Source organism: Mus caroli, unplaced genomic scaffold, assembly GCF_978045245.1.
Source record: "Mus caroli unplaced genomic scaffold, Mus_caroli_1 scaffold_6, whole genome shotgun sequence".
In the NCBI taxonomy this organism is placed as follows: Eukaryota; Metazoa; Chordata; class Mammalia; order Rodentia; family Muridae; genus Mus; species Mus caroli.
The window spans coordinates 94103884-94122841 of NW_028227261.1; the positions used below are offsets into that span (position 1 = coordinate 94103884).

At 41.7% G+C, this 18958-nt stretch overlaps 1 protein-coding gene across 2 annotated transcripts in view; it reads left to right on the top strand.

The window, feature by feature from the left end:
• The first annotated feature begins 10983 nt into the window (after positions 1–10983).
• Positions 10984–18958, top strand: part of LOC110292442 (major urinary protein 20-like) — a 30723-nt gene continuing 22748 nt past the window's right edge. For both annotated transcript variants that reach the window (XR_015047372.1, XR_015047373.1), the window contains exon 1: positions 10984–11370. The gene's annotated coding sequence lies outside the window, so the exon portion shown is untranslated. The remainder of the gene's footprint in view (positions 11371–18958) is intronic.

An 18958-nucleotide genomic window follows, 5' to 3' on the forward strand; every position in this document is an offset into this window, starting at 1 on the left:
CCTATGCTTGGGTGGCTCTGGGTGGGTCTTTCTTGGCCTATGAATTTGAGCAAAACTGGTGGTCTTACCTGTGTTCACAGGTGTGTCAGCACTCCTGGGAGACCAGCTCTCTCCTGGCAGGATTTGGGTATGTAGAGCAGTGGCACAGGGTGTGCCCTGGGGCCTTGTTTTGTTTTGGATGGAGATTTTAATGACTGCTTCTATTTCCTTAGGCCATATAGGGTTATTAAAATACTTTACCTCACCTTGATTTAACTTGATAAGTGGGATCAATCTAGAAAATCATCCATTTCATTTAGATTTTTCAATTTTACGGAGAACAGGTTTTGAAAGAAGGGTGGAATGATTTTTTAAATTTCCACAATGTATGTTATTATGTCTCCCTTTTCATTTCTTTTTTGTTTGTTTGTTTATGTGAATACTATCTCTTTGCCTCTTAGGTGGTTAGGCAAAGGATATATTTATTTTTCAAAATTTATTTTTCAAAAAATTTTTCAAAAAAAATTTATTTTTCAAAAAATTTTTCAAAAGAACCAGCTCTTGTTTTCCTAGATTCTTTGTATTCTTTTCCTTGTTTCTAACTTATTGATTTCAGCCCTATTTGGTAATCTCTTACCAACTACTACTCTTGAGTATGCTTGCTTCTCCTTTTTCCCTGGAGCTTTCAGGTGTACTTTTAAATTGCTAGCATGGGAATTCATTTATTTATTTCTTCCTTGACTCAAGGATCATTGAGTATAGAATTGTTTACTTTCCATGACTTTGTGGACTTTCTGTTATTTCTGTTGTTGAAGTCTAAATTTAATGCATGATACTCTGATAGGATACTAGGAATTATTTCAATGCTCCTGTATCTGTTGAGATACAATCCTAACTGCTCTGTGACCAACTATGTGGTCAGTTTTGGAAAAGATTCCATGAGATGCTAAGAAGAAGGTATATTCTTTTGTGTTTGGGTAAGATGTTCTCTAGATATGTGTTAGGTCCATTTCATTCATAACTTCTGTTAGTTTCATTATTTATTTTCTACTTTCTATCCCAATGACCTGTCCATTGGTGAGAGTGGGGTGATGAAGACCTCTACCTGTTTGATTGGATTTTCCTGCATTTCTTTAAGGAATTTATTCATTTCTTCCTTAGAGGCCTATACCATCTTTATAAGATTGAATTTAATGTCATTTTCTTGTGCTTTAGTTGTGTTAGGATATCCAGGGTTGCTGTAGTAGGATAGCTATGCTCTGAAGATGGAACATTTCAGTGGTTCTTCGTGGTTATGTTCTTATGCTGGCCTTTAGTCACCTGGTTGTCCCTGGATTTTAGAGGTGTAACAGGTATCAGGAAATTGGGCCTAACCTAGATATTCCTGGTGCAGCAGGCCTCTGGTGGGCAGCCTTGGGCTGGACAATGGTGCAGTCTCAGAGCAGGTGGTTGTGCCCCAGGTGACATAGAGGCAGGAGATTGGGGGCAGGAGGTAGGGTCTATTCCAGGTATATTCCAGGTACAGAAGGTCTGGTGGAGGCCAGTGGAGCAGAGGCTGGACAATGGAGCTGCAGTGGGGGATGGGTAGCACATAGCTCAAGGCAACTAAGTATGCACCAGGGGACTCCACCTAGTATATTGTTAAGAATGTGTTTGTACATATTTTCATGTTTTCTTTCTTTGTCATGTAATATCAGAACAATTAAAAGAATATCAATGGTTGTCATATTTAAATTTTGAGATATCAAAGAAAGTTCCTTGAGTGAACATTATTAAATTGATAATGCATTTATGGTTATATGAGGGATAATTATATCATGTTGCACACAATTATGACTCTGTTAAATATACAACTCTTTTGAAATTGTCCATGGGATAGTTATACAGGTATAATTATGACCTGGCTATTACTTCTATTTGGAAGATAAGCATGACAAAGGGATATATGATTGTGTGTAAAGATGACCAGGGGTTGGGTTTGTAATGACTATTCTTCTTTTTAACAACATCTGGAATCAATTAAAACCTTAGCAGGTCAGTACACATTTGAGAGATATTAAATCTATCTCTGTGAGAAATAAAAGTCAATTGAAGATGGAAAGAACCACTTCTTTTTTTTTTTTTTTTTTTTTTTTAGATCTTGTAAACACTTTTTTTTTTATTTTTTTTTATTTTTTTTATTACATATTTTCCTCAATTACATTTCCAATGCTATCCCAAAAGTCCCCCATAGCGCCCCCCACTTCCCTACCCACCCATTCCCATTCTTTTGGCCCTGGCATTCCCCTATATTGGGGCATATAAAGTTTGCAAGTCCAATGGGCCTCTCTTTCCAGTGATGGCCGACTAGACCATCTTTCGATACATATGCAGCTAGAGACAAGAGCTCCGGGGTTCTGGTTAGTACATCATGTTGTTCCAACAATAGGGTTGCAGATCCCTTTAGCTCCTTGGGTACTTTCTCTAGCTTCTCCATTGGGAGCCCTGTGATACATCCAATAGCTGACTGTGAACATCCATTCCTGTGTTTGCTAGGCCCCGGCATCGTCTCACAAGAGACAGCTATATTTGGGTCCTTTCAGCAAAATCTTGCTAGTGTATGCAATGGTGTCAGCGTTTAGAAGCTGCTTATGGGATGGATCCCTGGATACGGCAGTCTCTAAATGGTCCATCCTTTCATCACAGCTACGAACTTTGTCTCTGTAACTCCTTCCCTGGGTGTTTTGTTCCCAATTCTAAGAAGGTGCACAGTGTCCACACTTTGGTCTTCATTCTTCTTGAGTTTCATGCGTTTAGCAAATTGTATCTCATATCTTGGGTATCCTAAGTTTTGGGCTAATATCCACTTATCAGTGAATACATATTGTGTGAGTTCTTTTGTGATTGTGTTACTTCACTCAAGATGATGCCCTCCAGGTCCATCCATTTGGTTAGGAATTTCATAAATTCATTCTTTTTAATAGCTGAGTAGTACTCTATTGTGTAAATGTACCATAATTTCTGTATCCATTCCTCTGTTGAGGGACATCTGGGTTCTTTCCAGCTTCTGGCTATTATAAATAGGGCTGCTATGAACATAGTGGAGCATGTGTCCTTTTTACCGGTTGGGACATCTTCTGGATATATGCCCAGGAGAGGTATTGCTGGATCCTCCGGTAGTACTATGTCCAATTTTCTGAGGAACTGCCAGACTGATTTCCAGAGTGGTTGTACAAGCTTGCAATCCCACCAACAATGGAGGAGTGTTCCTCTTTCTCCACATCCTCGCCAGCATCTGCTGTCACCTGAATTTTTGATCTTAGCCATTCTGACTGGTGTGAGGTGGAATCTCAGGGTTGTTTTGATTTGCATTTCCCTGATGATTAAGGATGTTGAACATTTTTTCAGGTGCTTCTCTGCCATTCGGTATTCCTCAGGTGAGAATTCTTTGTTCAGTTCTGAGCCCCATTTTTTAATGGGGTTATTTGAGTTTCTGGAGTCTACCTTCTTGAGTTCTTTATATATATTGGATATTAGTCCCTTATCTGATTTAGGATAGGTGAAGATCCTTTCCCAATCTGTTGGTGGTTTATTTGTCTTATTGATGATGTCTTTAGCCTTGCAGAAGCTTTGCAGTTTCATGAGGTCCCACTTGTCAATTCTCGATCTTACAGCACAAGCCATTACTGTTCTATTCAGGAATTTTTCCCCTGTGCCCATATCTTCAAGGCTTTTCCCCACTTTCTCCTCTATAAGTTTCAGTGTCTCTGGTTTTATGTGAAGTTCCTTGATCCACTTAGACTTGACCTTAGTACAAGGAGATAGGAATGGATCGATTCGCATTCTTCTACATGTTAACAACCAGTTGTGCCAGCACCATTTGTTGAAAATGCTGTCTTTCTTTCACTGGATGTTTTTAGCTCCCTTGTCGAAGATCAAGTGACCGTAGGTGTGTGGGTTCATTTCTGGGAAAAGACCCACTTCTAATTCAGATTTTTTGAGGATAGATTAAACACCTTAAAACTGAGTCACACCTTCTGTTGGCAGCCTATATTCAAGACATGGAAGAAGGAAGCTCCCTCTAGAGTAAGCTTCCCCTTACTCTTGCTAGCAAGTCTATTCCCTCATGAACATTAGGGCTTACTTCTTTTTTTTATATATTAAATATTTTCTTCATTTACATTTCAAATGCTTTACCAAAAGTCTCCTATAACCTCCCCCTTCCCTGATCCCCAACCCATCCACTTGTGCATGCTGGTCATGGCATTCCCCTGTACAGGGGCATATGATTTTCACAAGACCAAGGGCATCTCCTACCATAGATGCCCAACTGGGCCATCCTCTGCTAAATATGCAACTAGAGTCATAGTTATGGAGGGTACTTGTAAGTTCATATTGTTGATCCTCCTATAGGATTGCAGACACCTTTAGCTCCTTGATTACTTTCTATAGCTCCTTCATTAGGGGCCCTGTGTTCCATTCAATAGGCCCTACTTCTTTGGAATTATGACATATACTGAAATACAGCTAAGACATCCAGACTTAAGGAATGAACAATAATGAATTCTTAGAATTTCTGTTAGCAGATTAGCTGAACTACACAGTCTGTAAGCCATTCTAATAAACAAATCACATACATGCTGTAAGTTTTATTCTTTAGAGAATCATACCTAATACAATACCACAGAGGCATTTACATTTGATTTGGATTGGGTAAAAAGTAATGAAGGCATTTAGAAAGGAACTGAAATAGGAAAAATATATGATGCCACATAAGGTGAGACAAACTTTCTAACACAAAATGACTAAGAACAGTTTCCTATTGAGAAAGAGCTCAGAGTATTTAAAATAACTTCATTAGAAGAATCTAAGTTCATAGATAGGTGTTTAGCTTGCTGGTGGTGACTTGTCACTTGGCAACCATGACACCATAGGTTCAATCCTCAGCAGTCAAAGAACAAAAGAATATAACTCAGAGATTAAAAGACTAGTAAACTGTAGCCTCCCACAGCCTTGAAGCAGGCTGATTCAGACTTTGCTGCCACTGAATATGAGATCACCTGCGGTGTAGCCATCTGACTTAGGTGGCTATATTGTTATGGCAACTATCACTACTCTTCTCTGAGACTCTGCTACCTGCTGAGAGACCCTTGAGACTTTCCCGAGACACACCCTATCCTGCAAGTCACCTACAGGGTGGCTCCAGGCACCATGAATGGACTGGCATGGGGATGGACCTTCCCCCTTATAAGCACAGTCTCTTGGAAAACTCCCCATGCCTTGATCAGAGAAAAAATTTGTCTTGGCTTCATTTTTCTCTTCCCGTCAAGTCTTTCTCTCTCTTTCTCTCTCTCTCTCCTCTCTCTCTCTCTCTCTCTCTCTCTCTCTCTCTCTCTCTCTCTCTCTCTCTCTCTCTCTCTTTCAGCCCCAGCTTGCCTTACAGAAATACCCGGTTCATGTAAGCCGCAGGCTGGCCTCCTACTACAGATTGGCACCTAAACCAGCAGCTTGGAATGATGGGAAAACACTGAGGGACTGTCCCGAGCTATCATTCTTGATGGCAAGAACACACTTGGACAACCGGATTCTTCTGCAGCAAAAAGCTTTATTGCTTCTTCAGGAGGGAAGACCCAGACTCCGGAAAATGGCGTTGCTTATATAGCCCTCAGCCATGGCGTTTCAGCACCTGATGTGGCGTGTCAGCTCATGATTTGTTGCTCGCCCATCACCCCATTACTACGCCCCGAGATGGGCAGTGAGTAGGTATGAGTTCACTCTCGCACCTGCGTACAAGGCTTGCTTACTAGTTAGGCACAGCAGAGGCCAGCGCCATTTTATAATGGCGATTGCTCATGGCACGGCTCTCCACATCTCCCCCTTTTTATTTTATTAAAATGAGGCTGGACTAGGTCTGTGTAATTATGCCCATCTGCTGTGGCTCCTGTCTTAGGTCGTTCCTCTAATGTCACAGCCTTTCCCGTCATAGAGTAATCCTATCGCCACCGCGCACCATGTCTTAGGTTGATCTGTGCATGAGGAAAGTTGCCCGACCCTGGATACTGCAGTGCTATGTGACAGTAACTACTACATGACCTAGGGTGAACTCTACAAAAGAGGCCAGCCACCAATGTCAACTAATTCTCGAGCATAGATAGCCAGATTTCGGGGGAGGCCCCTTGCTCAATGGCAGCAAGTGCTTGAGCTATCACAACCTTGTCACGTGTTTGTTGGGTTCTGAGCTTGCAAACCAACCAGAGCATGAACACAAGTCCACAGCAGGTGGCAACACCAAATAAACCTACCCACACCCATTCCTTAAAATAAGAAAATGCAGATGAAATCCAGGAGGAGAGGCCCTCTGTCAATGACAGGTCCACTCGAGTTGAGTTGATCTTTAAAACTGCCACCCTCAGGGCCTCAAGAGTCTCATCGAATCCCTCGGACCAATTTCCTGCAAGATACAAGGAAAGCTGTCTAGACAGATTAGCTGCATGAGTAAAATTTTCATATTGTACACTGGTAATACACAGAGCACCCAATTTTCTTTCACAACCCAACTGGGCCAACTGGTATAGGACGCCTATCTGTTCCTCCTCCAGGTCAAGGCGCTGATTCAAAATCATCAGCCCTCCCTTTAACTTGGTACTAGCAGAAGTTTGGACAGTGATAGCATCAGTCAGATCTGCTGAAAGCTGATTTAATTTTGTGCCTGATTGAACCGTACTAGCCATAGCATACCCTGCAGCTGTAGCAGCAGCTGCCCTGGCTGAAATTGCTATGATTATGGCAGAAGTAATGCCAAAATCTCTTTTTTGTTGAAACAGGGATAAGGTGGAGGGTGTTTCCACCGGAACAGGGATCCAATGTGGGATCCGTGCCACCATGGCACGGGTGTCCTTTGTTACATCCCAACATTGAGAAATCCAACAAGAATCATTGGAACAGACTTCAAATGAATCATTTGAAAGGATAAACAAGAAAGGGGGGTAAACACAGACTGGGGTAGGTGGATAATTAATCTGGTTTGCCAAAGTTTTATTGAACCCAGTGATCTCTACACTGGTATTAGTATATCCATAAGAGTCCAGGGAGGCAGCATGTATTCCCCAATACTGAGCAAATCTTGAGATGCCAGTAAAAGAAGCCTTTCCAACTGCTCCTCCCTGGATAAAGATCAAAGGGTTGAGTTCTGTACAACTGCCATTGACTCCACAAAGCACCCACTTGTGAAAGGGATGCATTCTAAAGTCCTGTATGAAAAGTCTCTTTTTCATAACAAATTCCTTCTCTGGGTCAGCCATCATGTTGGGAGAAAAGGAAAAGGTTTTCTCTGATCTGCCCAACGAGTGATAGAGGATTGACAATCAGACCAAGGCAGGATCGGCCCTTCATCTTCCAAGCTACAATGAGGGGCTATTTTTGGTTGGTCGGGAGGTTCCTTGTCTGAAAAGTTAGGTGGTAGAAATGTACCATTAACCCAAATTGCCTTCTGCCAGAAGGTCCGATATGTAAAGGTTATATCTGCATTGGAAGTATCTTGGGTTGTGCTCACCCAACCTCCTCAGTGCTCATTAAACCTCCCCAAAGCTCGGGCTATGAGGTTAATACATTTTCCTGGTACATTAATTTGAAAACATAAAAAACCCTGTTCTAATAAAGAGCGATTTTCTCCTAATGGTGCTCGGGTGGGATCCTAGGGTAGATATGGTAAATCTAATGTTTTATTGGTAGTAAAGAATTTTGGAAAAACTATAGCATCATGGCGAACTGGCATTGGTTTAGGGAAAGCCAAGAGAATGGCCCATCTCTGTTCGCCCATCATACTAGGAACCTGAGACAAGTTCAGCATTGTCAGGAGCAGGAGCAGTCCTCGGGAGGTCAGCATCTTCCACACCATCCTTGATTACTATCTTGCGGGTGAGTCGTTCCGGCAGCCAAAACGGGTTGTCTTCACTCTCTGGGAAAACACAAACAGCTCCCCTGGATCTTATCAAAATAGGATCCGGGCCTTTCCACAGACCAGATAAGACATCCTTCCATTTCACCATTTCTTTTTTTTTTTTTTTTTTTTTTTTTTTTTTTTTTTGGTTTTTCGAGACAGGGTTTCTCTGTATAGCCCTGGCTGTCCTGGAACTCACTTTGTAGACCAGGCTGGCCTCGAACTCAGAAATCCGCCTGCCTCTGCCTCCCAAGTGCTGGGATTAAAGGCGTGCGCCACCACCGCCCGGCATTTCACCATTTCTTTTGGTCTATCAGGGTCTGAGCTATGTCAATCGGCTGCAGAGCGACCTTGCTCGTCAAGATTCAAAAAATTAAGTCTAAAGATTGCCTTAGATACAGCTACTCTTGGCACTGAGGGCAGAGTGTCATCAACTTCCCCCTTTTGTTTTATAAAATAAGACTTGAGTATACGATGGGCACGTTCCACAATGCCTTGTCCTTGAGGATTATAAGGAAGGCCAGTCAGGTGAGTGACATCCATTTGACGACAAAATTGCTGAAATTTAGTAGAGGTATATGCTGGCCCATTATAATTTTTAAGGATTGTGGGCTTGCCCCAAGCACTCCAAGCTTCTAAACAGTGCTGTATAACATGAGAGGCTTTCTCACCTGTTAAAGGTGTAGCAAACATAACACCAGAGCAGGTGTCAATGGAAACATGTAAATATTGATTTCTTCCAAAAGAGGAAATATGAGTGACATCCATTTGCCAGACCTGTAATGCCCTGATGCCTCAGGGGTTTACCCCTACATGAGGAGTAGGCAGAAATTGACAACAGTTTTGACATTGGGTGACAATGTCACGAGCTTCCTTCCTGGTTAAAGTAAAATGGCAGCGTAATGTTTCAGCTGTCATGTGGAAGCGTTTATGAAACTCCCTTGCAGCCTCTCCCTGCGTGGACAAAGCAGCAGCCACGATTCTAGTGGCTTTGTCTGCCAAGTCATTTCCATGAGACATGGGGCCAGGAAGGCCAGAATGAGCCCTAACATGAGTAATATACACAAGATGTCTTCTATGTAACAGGGATGACTGAATATGCTGAAAAATGTGAGCAAGCTTGCTAGAGGGTCTAATTAAGCAAGCAACTTCAAGTGTATTAACTGCATTAACCACATATAAGGAATCATATACAATATTGAGCGGTCCCGGAAAAGCTTCAAGGACTTCTAGAACTACCAAACACTCTACAACCTGGGGTGATGTCTCATTATATTGTTTAGATGTTCCTTGGCCATTTACTACATATGCACCTATACCAAATTTGGATCCATCTGTATACACTACTACCCCATCTGGAAGTGGGTGTTTGGCTGTTACTACTGGAAACACTATGGCTTGGCTTAAGTCAAACTGTAAAATTCGATGTTTTGGATAATGATTATCAATTTGTCCTGAATAGGAGGCAACCAAGACTGCCCAATCATTAGTTGTTGCTGCCAGGGTTTGAACTTGAGCAGAGGTATAAGGCACAATTAACATATGAGGTTCTTTCCCAAAATGAGTAATGGCTGCTTTTATCCCCCGAAGTGCAAGTTGAGCAACTGCATTAGGATACCACTCAATGATTTTTGCAGGGGAAGCATTAGGTTGGACCCACAATAAGGGTCCATTTTGCCACAAGACTGCTGTTGGTAACTGGGCAGTTTTTAATATGCACAATTCAAATGACTTTGACTCATCAATGTGTTGTAATTGAGCATCTTGCAAGGCCTTTTCTACAATTTGTAAAGCTTGACATGCAGCTTTCACTACAGTCATCCAATCGCCGGAGGTCTTTGCCAGAGTAGCAAGCCTTTTGCGCTACAGTAAAGTTGGCATTGACTCCATAGTTACGGACTGACTCCGCAAGTTCTTTAATCTGTGTATACTCCACCAGGGTGTGAATGCGTCCGCCATCGGCGCCTCACCTTCAAAGACTGGGAACGCTTGCTGCACTTTTCTCTGTTCCTCTTTTGAAATGAATGAGTCTGAATGTTACCTCTGCACGTAGGGCGGAAGTGCACTAGGACCCAGAGGTTGAGGGCCCGGAGACTGCGCAGCGATTTGACCTTTGTCTCTAGCTGCTTTCATGTTATTCTGTAACTGATTAACTCGTCTTTCATCTGGCTGGTATCTTTCTCCCCCATAGCCTGCCGCTTCTTCCTCTAAGTCTGTTTCCTCAGAGTAGCTAAGTTCCTTATCCGATTCTGAGCTACTGACTGCTAGTGCCTTGAACTCATCTAATGGTGGGTAGAGGCTCCTTTCCTTATGTGCCTTCCCAGCTCGATCTCTCTTCTTCTCTCCCTTTCCATCCCTTTTTCTAAGCTCTTCCAGGGCATTTTTCCCTTATATTTCATTTCCTCGGGCTCAAGGCCCATGGAAAGGTCTTTATTCTTCAGTGCACCTTGTTTCCTCTCAGCTCTTACTTTCTCTCTCCACTCTGTCTCTGATAGACTGTCTTGAATTTCATCCAAAACTTTCTGCCCCACCTCAACCATTTGCTTACAATCCTCGTCTGTTAAGCACGATCTTACCAGTTTCCACAATGGCATGGCCCCTGCTTTAAGTTTGCAGTTCTGCTGTTCCCTAACTAGATCTCCTTTCAGTTTGTCCCATGAGGTGACAGTTAATGACCCTGAGCAAGCATACCATGGTGCCACATGGTCTATCTCCCTGACAAATCCCTCTATAGTCTTAGTATTGATTTTCAGGCCACACTGCTTCAAGACCGACCGTAAGGTCGTTACTACAGAGTGGGAGATTCCCATACTGGTCTCTGTCCAGGCCTGACCACCACTGAGAACCAGTCAGCAGTTCCAGCGGTGGAAGCAAAACGAAACCGAAAAGGAAGGAACAATCGCCATGAAAACAATCAAAAGGGCGTCTAACTCTGGAGAAATTTCAAAACTGTACATACCTTACAGAGCCTTAATGTCCTGCAGTTCTGATTCCACCCATGAACGGGGGATCTCCCTTGCACCGGTGTGATGGTATAAAGTTCCCAGGTTCCTCGGCGCCACTTGTCCCGAGCTATCATTCTCGCCGGCAAGAACACACTCGGACAACTGGATTCTTCTGCAGCAAAAAGCTTTATTGCTTCTTCATGAGGGAAGACCCAGACCCCGGAAAATGGCGTTGTTTATATAGCCCTCAGCCATGGCGTTTCAGCACCTGATGTGGCATGTCAGCTCCTGATTCGTTGCTTGCCCATCACCCCATTACTACGCCCTCAAGATGGGCAGTGACTAGGCGTGAGTTCATTCTCAGGCCTGCATACAAGGCTTGTTTACTAGTTAGGCACAGCAGAAGCCAGCACCATCTTATAATGGTGATTGCTCATGGCACGGCTCTCCACAAGGGACCACTGTCTTGTGTGGAGCTCCACAAGAAGGGAAGAATCAGAAGATCATATCGGGCACAGTGAGCAACAGGTATTTATGCCAGCACTGGTTTTAAACTTCATTTTCTAAAGTGTTGCTGGAGGTGCAATAGGAAAAGGGCTAAGGCTGACCCGGCGCTAATTCCACTTAGGGTTTGACAGAAAAATATGGGACTAGAAACACCCAAACAGGCAGTTGTCCACAGCTTTCAAACGCTGCTTCAGGTGAGAGGAGTAGGGTTTGAAGAACAATTGTTAGAAATTTTTTTAGATAAGATAGATTCTTGTTGCCCGTGGTTGGGGGTGGGGGACTTTAAATAACAGAACCTGGGAGAGAGTTGGAGAAGCTTTGAAAAACACCCAGGCAGATAATATCACCCTTTGCCTCTGGGTGCTCATAAAAGATGCTATTGAAAAGGAGATCTCGAAGGGGTCAGATAGTACCCAAGCAGAGCTTGAAGAATCTCAGGAAGAGCACCTGTCAGAGAGGACTTTCTCAGAAAGGGGCCCTCTCAACCCTAAATTAGAAAGATATAGAGACTCTAATGATGAGCTAGCTTTAGACAAGGAAGATTATTCAGAAAGAGGAGCCACGAAATATTTTGATGAGGATTGGCCTCCTCGCAAGTCTCCCACTCCACCTATGGCCTCCACTATAGGAGATGCTACTCAAATGGACATGCAACTAAGTAAATTAGAGTTTGAAATTAAGTTGCAGAAATTGACTAATGAGCTTCGGGAGCTAAAAATGGTGTCAGATACAAAGAAGACCAACTCTTCTGAAATGTACCAAGCACCACTAGAAAGAGCTGTGTGTCAGACTCATGGGAGGGGACAAGGTAAATCTGATATGCTAGCCTTTCCTGTAGTTGAGATAATTGACCAGCAAAATAATAGAATCAGACAATACCAGACTTTGGATTTCAAGGTGATAAAGGAGTTAAGAACAGCTGTTGCACAATATGACCCTACAGCTCCCTTTACACAAGCATTATTGGATAATGTCATGGAGTTGCACTAACCCCCCAAGATTGGAAGACTCTATGTAAGGCTGCTCTCTCAGGAAGATATTTCTTACTCTGAGATTCTGAATGGTGAGAAACCAGTAAGAAAACTGCCACTTTAAATGCTCAGACAGGTAATCCTGACTGGGATGCTAACATGCTTTTGGGAAAAGGCAATATGAAGGCAATGCTAGTCAAATTGGTTTTCCCGTTGGAGTGTACATGCAGGTTGCCATGGCTGCCCACCATGCTTGGAAACAGTTGCCAGCTAAAGGGGATATTGGTGGAAGTTTAGCCAGCCTTCAGCAAGGTCCTGATGAGCTTTAACAGAAATTTGTGGATAGGCTATTAATAGCAGCTAGTAGGATTCTTGGAGTCTCTGACAAGGGAAGTCCTTTCATTATGCAATTGGCTTATGAGAATGCTAACGCAATGTGTCACACCTTTATCCGACTGCACAAAGGACAGACAGATCTAGTGGGATGTGTTCGTCTTTGTGCAGAGATTGGGCCTTCATCTAATCAGGGTTTGGCTTTTGCAGCCATTTTGCAAGGAACCACCGTACAAGCAATGCTTTCATAGAAACGAGGGAATGATGCATGTTTTAAGTGTGGAAGTTTGGGTCATTTTAAAAGTGATTGTCCTAAGAATAAAGGTGCCAAGAGTGGGCAAGTCGGCCGTGTTCCAGGAGTTTTTCCTTGGTGCAGGAAGGGCAACAATTGGGCTAGGGTGTGTAAATCAAAGTCAGACATTACAACCGTTCGTTGCCAGGAAATGAGAGGAAGGGCCAGCCCCAGACCCGGAAATACCCACGGCAAGCAGCTTATGGGGCATGAAGCTGTTGCCTAGCCAAAGAAATCCGATTTTGAACTTGTAAGGGCAACCCCAGGAAGTGTAGGATTGGATCTCTGTTCCACCACTCACACAGTATTAACCCTAGAAATGGGAGTTCAAACTCTGCTTACAGGAGTTTTTGGATCTCTACCTGCAGAAACTTGTGGATTTCTTATAGGATGAAGAGGTTCTATTGTAAAAGGTCTACAGATTTATCCAGGTGTTATAGATAATGACTATGAGGGAGAAATTAAAATCATGGCTGCTTCCCCTCATGGTGTTTTAACTTTACCTACCTACCAGGGAATAGCTCAACTTGTCTTAGCTCCATTACATCTGTTACCATCCAGATCTGTTAAGAATGAGAGAGGACAAGGTGGCTTTGACTCCTATGGTGTGCATTGGGTTCAATCTATTACTAATCAGAGACCTAACTTTAAATTGATATTTGAAGGAAAAAGCTTTGAAGGATTAATAGATACTGGAGCTGATATAACAATTATTAGAGGACAAGATTGGCCTTCAGCTTGGCCTTTGATACACTTACTCACCTTCAAGGAATTGGTTATGCCAATAACCCAAAACGAAGCTCCAAATTGCTACCCTGGAGAGATGAGGAAGACAAATCAGAACAAATTCAGTCTTATGTTATGTCAATTTGCCTGTTACCCTATGGGGAAGAAATCTCTTGTCACAGATGGGCGTTATAATGTGCAGTCCTAATGAGGCAGTGACCAAGCAGATGCTCAGACAAGAATTTTTGCCTGGTCATGGGCTAGGAAAGAAAGGACGAGGTTTTAAGACTTTTAAAGGTCCTAAACCTCACTCTAACACAAGAGGTTTGGAGTATTTTCAGTAATGGCCTCTATCTTGCCTGCATCCAATTCAGATAAAATTCAATGACTTAATGTTATTCTGGTGTGTGTTGATCAGTGGTGTTTACCTAAAGAGAAAATAGAAGCCTTCTTCACTAGTGCAGGAGCAATTAGAGGCAGGACATTTAGTAGAATCTCAGTCTCCTTGGAATACCCCAATTTTTGTTATCAAGAAAAAAATCTGGTAAATGGAGATTGTTACAAGATCTAAGAAAGGTTAATGTGACCATGAAATCTATAGGAACTTTACAACCTGGGCTTTGGTCTCCGGTAGCCATCCCTAAATGATATTTAAGATTGTGGTACAACTGAAGGATTGTTTCTTTAATATTCCTTTACATCCTGAGGATTGTGAAAGATTTTCTTTTAGTATTCCTTCTATATATTTTAAAGAACCTATGAAGAGATATCAATGGACAGTTCTCCCACAGGGTATGGCTAATTGTCCTACCTTATGTCAAAAGTTTGTGGCACAAGCCATTTATCCTGTGAGACAACAATGGCCAATGATTTACATCATCCATTACACAGATGATGTCTTGTTTTTGTTTGATTGTTTGTTTTGTTTTTGTTTTTTTAAGACAGGGATTCTCTGTATAGCCTTGACTGTCCTGGAACTCAGTTTGTAGACCAGGCTGGCCTCAAACTCAGAAATCTGCCTGTCTCTGTCTCCCAAGTGCTGGGATTAAAGGTGTGGGTAACCACCGCCCGACCAGATGATGTACTGATGGCAGGAAAAGAAGCCCAGGATTTGCTTTGGTGTTATAGAGATTTACAAAAGGCCTTAGCTGATAAAGGACTACAAATAGCTCCTGAGAAGATACAAACTCAGGGTACTTATAATTATTTGGGTTTTAGACTTACAAATCAAGCTGTTTTTCCCCAGAAGATAGTTATTCGCAAGGACAACTTAAAATTTTTAAATGATTTTCAAAAATTGTTAGGTGATATTAATTGGCTTTGCCCCTATTTAAAGCTTACTACAGGGGAATTGAAACCTTTATTTGATATTCTTTAAGGGAGTTCTGATCCTACCTCCCCTAGATCTTTAACCTCAGAAGGATTGCTGTCCTTAAAACAATTGGAAAGAGCTATTGAAGAACAATTTGTCACTTTTATAGATTACTCTTTGCTTTACATCTGTTAATTTTTAATACAATTCCTATGCCTACAGGATTGTTGTGGCAAAAGGCTCCTCTATTGTGGATACATTTGAGGATTTCTCCTAAACATAATATCCTGCCATATTATGAAGCAGTGGTTCAGATGATAATACTTGGAAGGAAACAGGCACTAACTTATTTTGGCAAAGAGCCAGATATCATTGCTCAGCCTTATATCATAGACCAAGATACTTGGCTGAAGCAGCACAGTACAGATTGTTTGCTTGCTCAAATAGGATTTATAGGAACTACAGATAATCATTAGCCTCAAGATAGGTTGATAAAATTTTTAAATGTACATGGGTTGATATTTCCTAAAATGACTTCCTTATAGCCTTTATATAGTGCTCTTTTGATTTTTACTGATGGTTCCTCTAAAGGGCAAGCTGGATATCTTATGAATAATCAACAAGTAGTCATAGAGACTCCTGGCCTCTCAGCTCAGTTAACAGAACTGACAACAGTACTGAATGTCTTTGAGTCTGCAAGTGGTGCTTTAATACATTTACTGATAGTTTATAAGTTGCACAATCGATTCCCTTATTGGAGACTTATGGTACATTTAACTTTAATACACCAGCAGGATCTCTGTTTTCACAATTGCAAAACATCATTCTTGCCCAAAAATATCTGTTTTATATTGGTCATATACGAGCTCATTCTGGTCTTTCTGGACCTTTAGCTGCAGGGCTCTGATAGTAGAGGTCTTAATTTCAGATCCTGTTGCTTTGGCTAGACATGATCATGATAATTTTCATCTCTCTATCTATACCTTAAGGCCCCAACACAACATTACTAAAGAACAGGCAAGAATGATTGTAAAACAATGTTGTAAACGTATTACATTATCTCCAGTGCCACATTTAGGACTTAATCCATGATGTCTTATGCCTAATCATATTTGGTAAGTGGATGTAACTCATTATGTGGAATTTGGAAATTTGATATATATATACATGTTTGTATTGACACTTTTTCAGGATTTCTTTTTGCTTTCTCTACATACCATGAGAGGCCTCTAGAAATGTAATTGATCATTGTTTACAAGCCTTTAATGCTATGGGATTGCTTAAACTCATTAAGACAGATAATGGACCATCCTATACTTGCAACTATTTTACTTCATTTTGTAAGGAATTTGGTATAAAACATAAAACTGGAATTCCTTATAACACCATGGGACAAGGAATTGTTGAATGTGCTCATCGCACTCTGAAAAATTGGCTTTTAAAAACAAATCAGGGGCAGTTATACCCTCCAAACTCTCCAAAAGCACATCTTGCTTTTGTCTTGTTCGTTTTAAATGTTTTGCAAATTGATGTTAAAGGTCAGTCTGCAGCAGACTGCCACTGGCATCCAGTTACTTCCAGTTCTTATGCCATGGTTAAATAGCTGGACCCATTAACGAATATGGGGAATGGTCCAGACCTGTTTTAATCTGGGGAAGAGGTTCTGTCTGTGTTGTTTCACAAAAAGAAGATGGAGCACGATGGCTGCCTGAAAGACTGTTTCAGACATCTTGGATCCATGACTCTGCCAAAAGTAGTCTGGACAGGTGAGAGTGTGGACTACAGAAGCTAACAGCTTCTGGGACAGGCAGGAGCCACAGAGCTTCTGAGGCAGCCCCCTTTTCGGGCTCCAGACATCAGGGCACCCTCCTGGCCAGAGGATAGGTGTCTCCCCGGCCAAGGAAGGCTTTGAAGGAGCACCTAGGGGAGCCATCTTGGTTCCCAGATCCCTCTGAGACTAGTCTGTGCAGGTGAAAGTGTGTACTAAAAAAGCTAACAGCTTCTGTGACAGGCTGAAGCAACACAGCTTCTGTGACAGGTCCTGTCTTGGGCCTTCATCTTCCGCAAGGAGGGAGGTCCAAACACCAGATATCTGTGCACCATCCCTGTAAGAGGAGAGATGGCCTGAAGAGAGTGCTTGGACCATTGAAACTCAGAGGACAGAGCTAGTCTCCCAGGTCTGCTGATAGAGGATGACAGAAAAACGAGAGGAACAATCTAACCAGAGACAACTATAACAATTAACTCCAGAGATTACCAGATGACGAAAAGTAAACTTAAGAATCTTACTAACAGAAACCAAGACCACTCACCATCATCAGAATGCAGCACTCCCAGCTTGCCCAGTCCAGGGCACCCCAACACACCCGAAAAGCTAGACCCGGATTCATGGTGATGGTAGAGGACATCAAGAAGGACTTTAATAACTCACTTAAAGAAATACAGGAGAACACTGCTAAACAGGTAGAAGAACTTAAAGAGGAAGCACAAAAATCCTTTAAAGAATTGCAGGAAAACAAGACCAAACAGGTGATGGAATTGAATAAAACCATCCAAGACCTAAAATGGGAAGTAGACACAATAAAGAAAACCCAAAGTGAGGAAACACTGGAGATAGAAACCCTAGGAAAGAAATCTGGAACCATAGATGCAAGCATCAGCAACAGAATATAAGAGATGGAAGAGAGAGTCTCGGGTGCAGAAGATTCCATAGAGAATATCAGCACAACAAACAAAGAAAATGGAAAATGCAAAACGATCCTAACTCAAAACATCCAAGAAATCCAGGACACAATGAGAAAACCAAACCTATGGATAATAGGATTAGATGAGAATGAAGATTTGCAACTCAAAGGGACAGCAAATATCTTCAAAAAAAATTATAGAAGAAAACTTTCCAAACCTAAAGAATGATGTGCCCATGAACATACAAGAAGCCTAGAGAACTCCAAATAGACTGGACCAGAAAAGAAATTCCTCCCAACACATAATAATCAGAACAACAAATGCACTAAATAAAGAGAGAATATTAAAAGCAGTAAGGGAAAAAGTTCAAGTAACATATAAAGGCAGGCCTATCAGAATTACACCGGAGTTTTCACCAGAGACAATGAAAGACAGAAGAGCCTGGACAGATGTTATACAGACACTAAGAGATCACAAATGCTAGCCCAGGCTACTAACCCAGCCAAACTTTCAATTACCTTAGATGGAGAAACAAAAGTATTTCACAACAGAACCAAATTCAAATATTATCTTTCCACAAATCCAGCCCTTCAAAGAATAATAACAGAAAAAAAAAATACAAGGATGAAACCATGTCCTAGAAAAAACAAGAAGGTAATCCCTCAACAAACCTAAAAGAAGACAGCCACAAGAACAGAATGCCAACTTTAACAACAAAAATAATAGCAAGGAAAATTACTTTTACTTGATATCTCTCAATATCAATGGACTCAACTCCCCAATAACAATACATAGACTAACAGACTGGCTACACAAAAGGACCAAACATTTTGCTGCTTACAGGAAACTCATCTCAGAGAAAAAGATAGACACTACCTCAGAATGAAAAGCTGGAAAACAAATTTTCCAAGCAAATGATCTGAAGAAAAAAGCTGGAGTGGCCATTCTAATATCTAATAAAATCAACTTCCAACCCAAAGTCATCAAAAAAGACAAGGAGGGGCACTTCATACTCATCAAAGGTAAAATCTTCCAAGAGGAACTCTCAATTCTGAGTTTCTATGCTCCAAATACAAGGGCAGCCACATTCATTAAAGAAACTTTAGTAAAGCTCAAACCACACATTGCACCTCACACATTAATAGTGGGAGACTTCAACACACCACTTTCACCAATGTACAGATCATGGAAACAGAAACTAAACGGGGACAAAGTGAAACTAACAGAAATTATGAAACAAATGGATCTAACAGATATCTACAGAACATTTTATCCTAAAACAAAAGGATA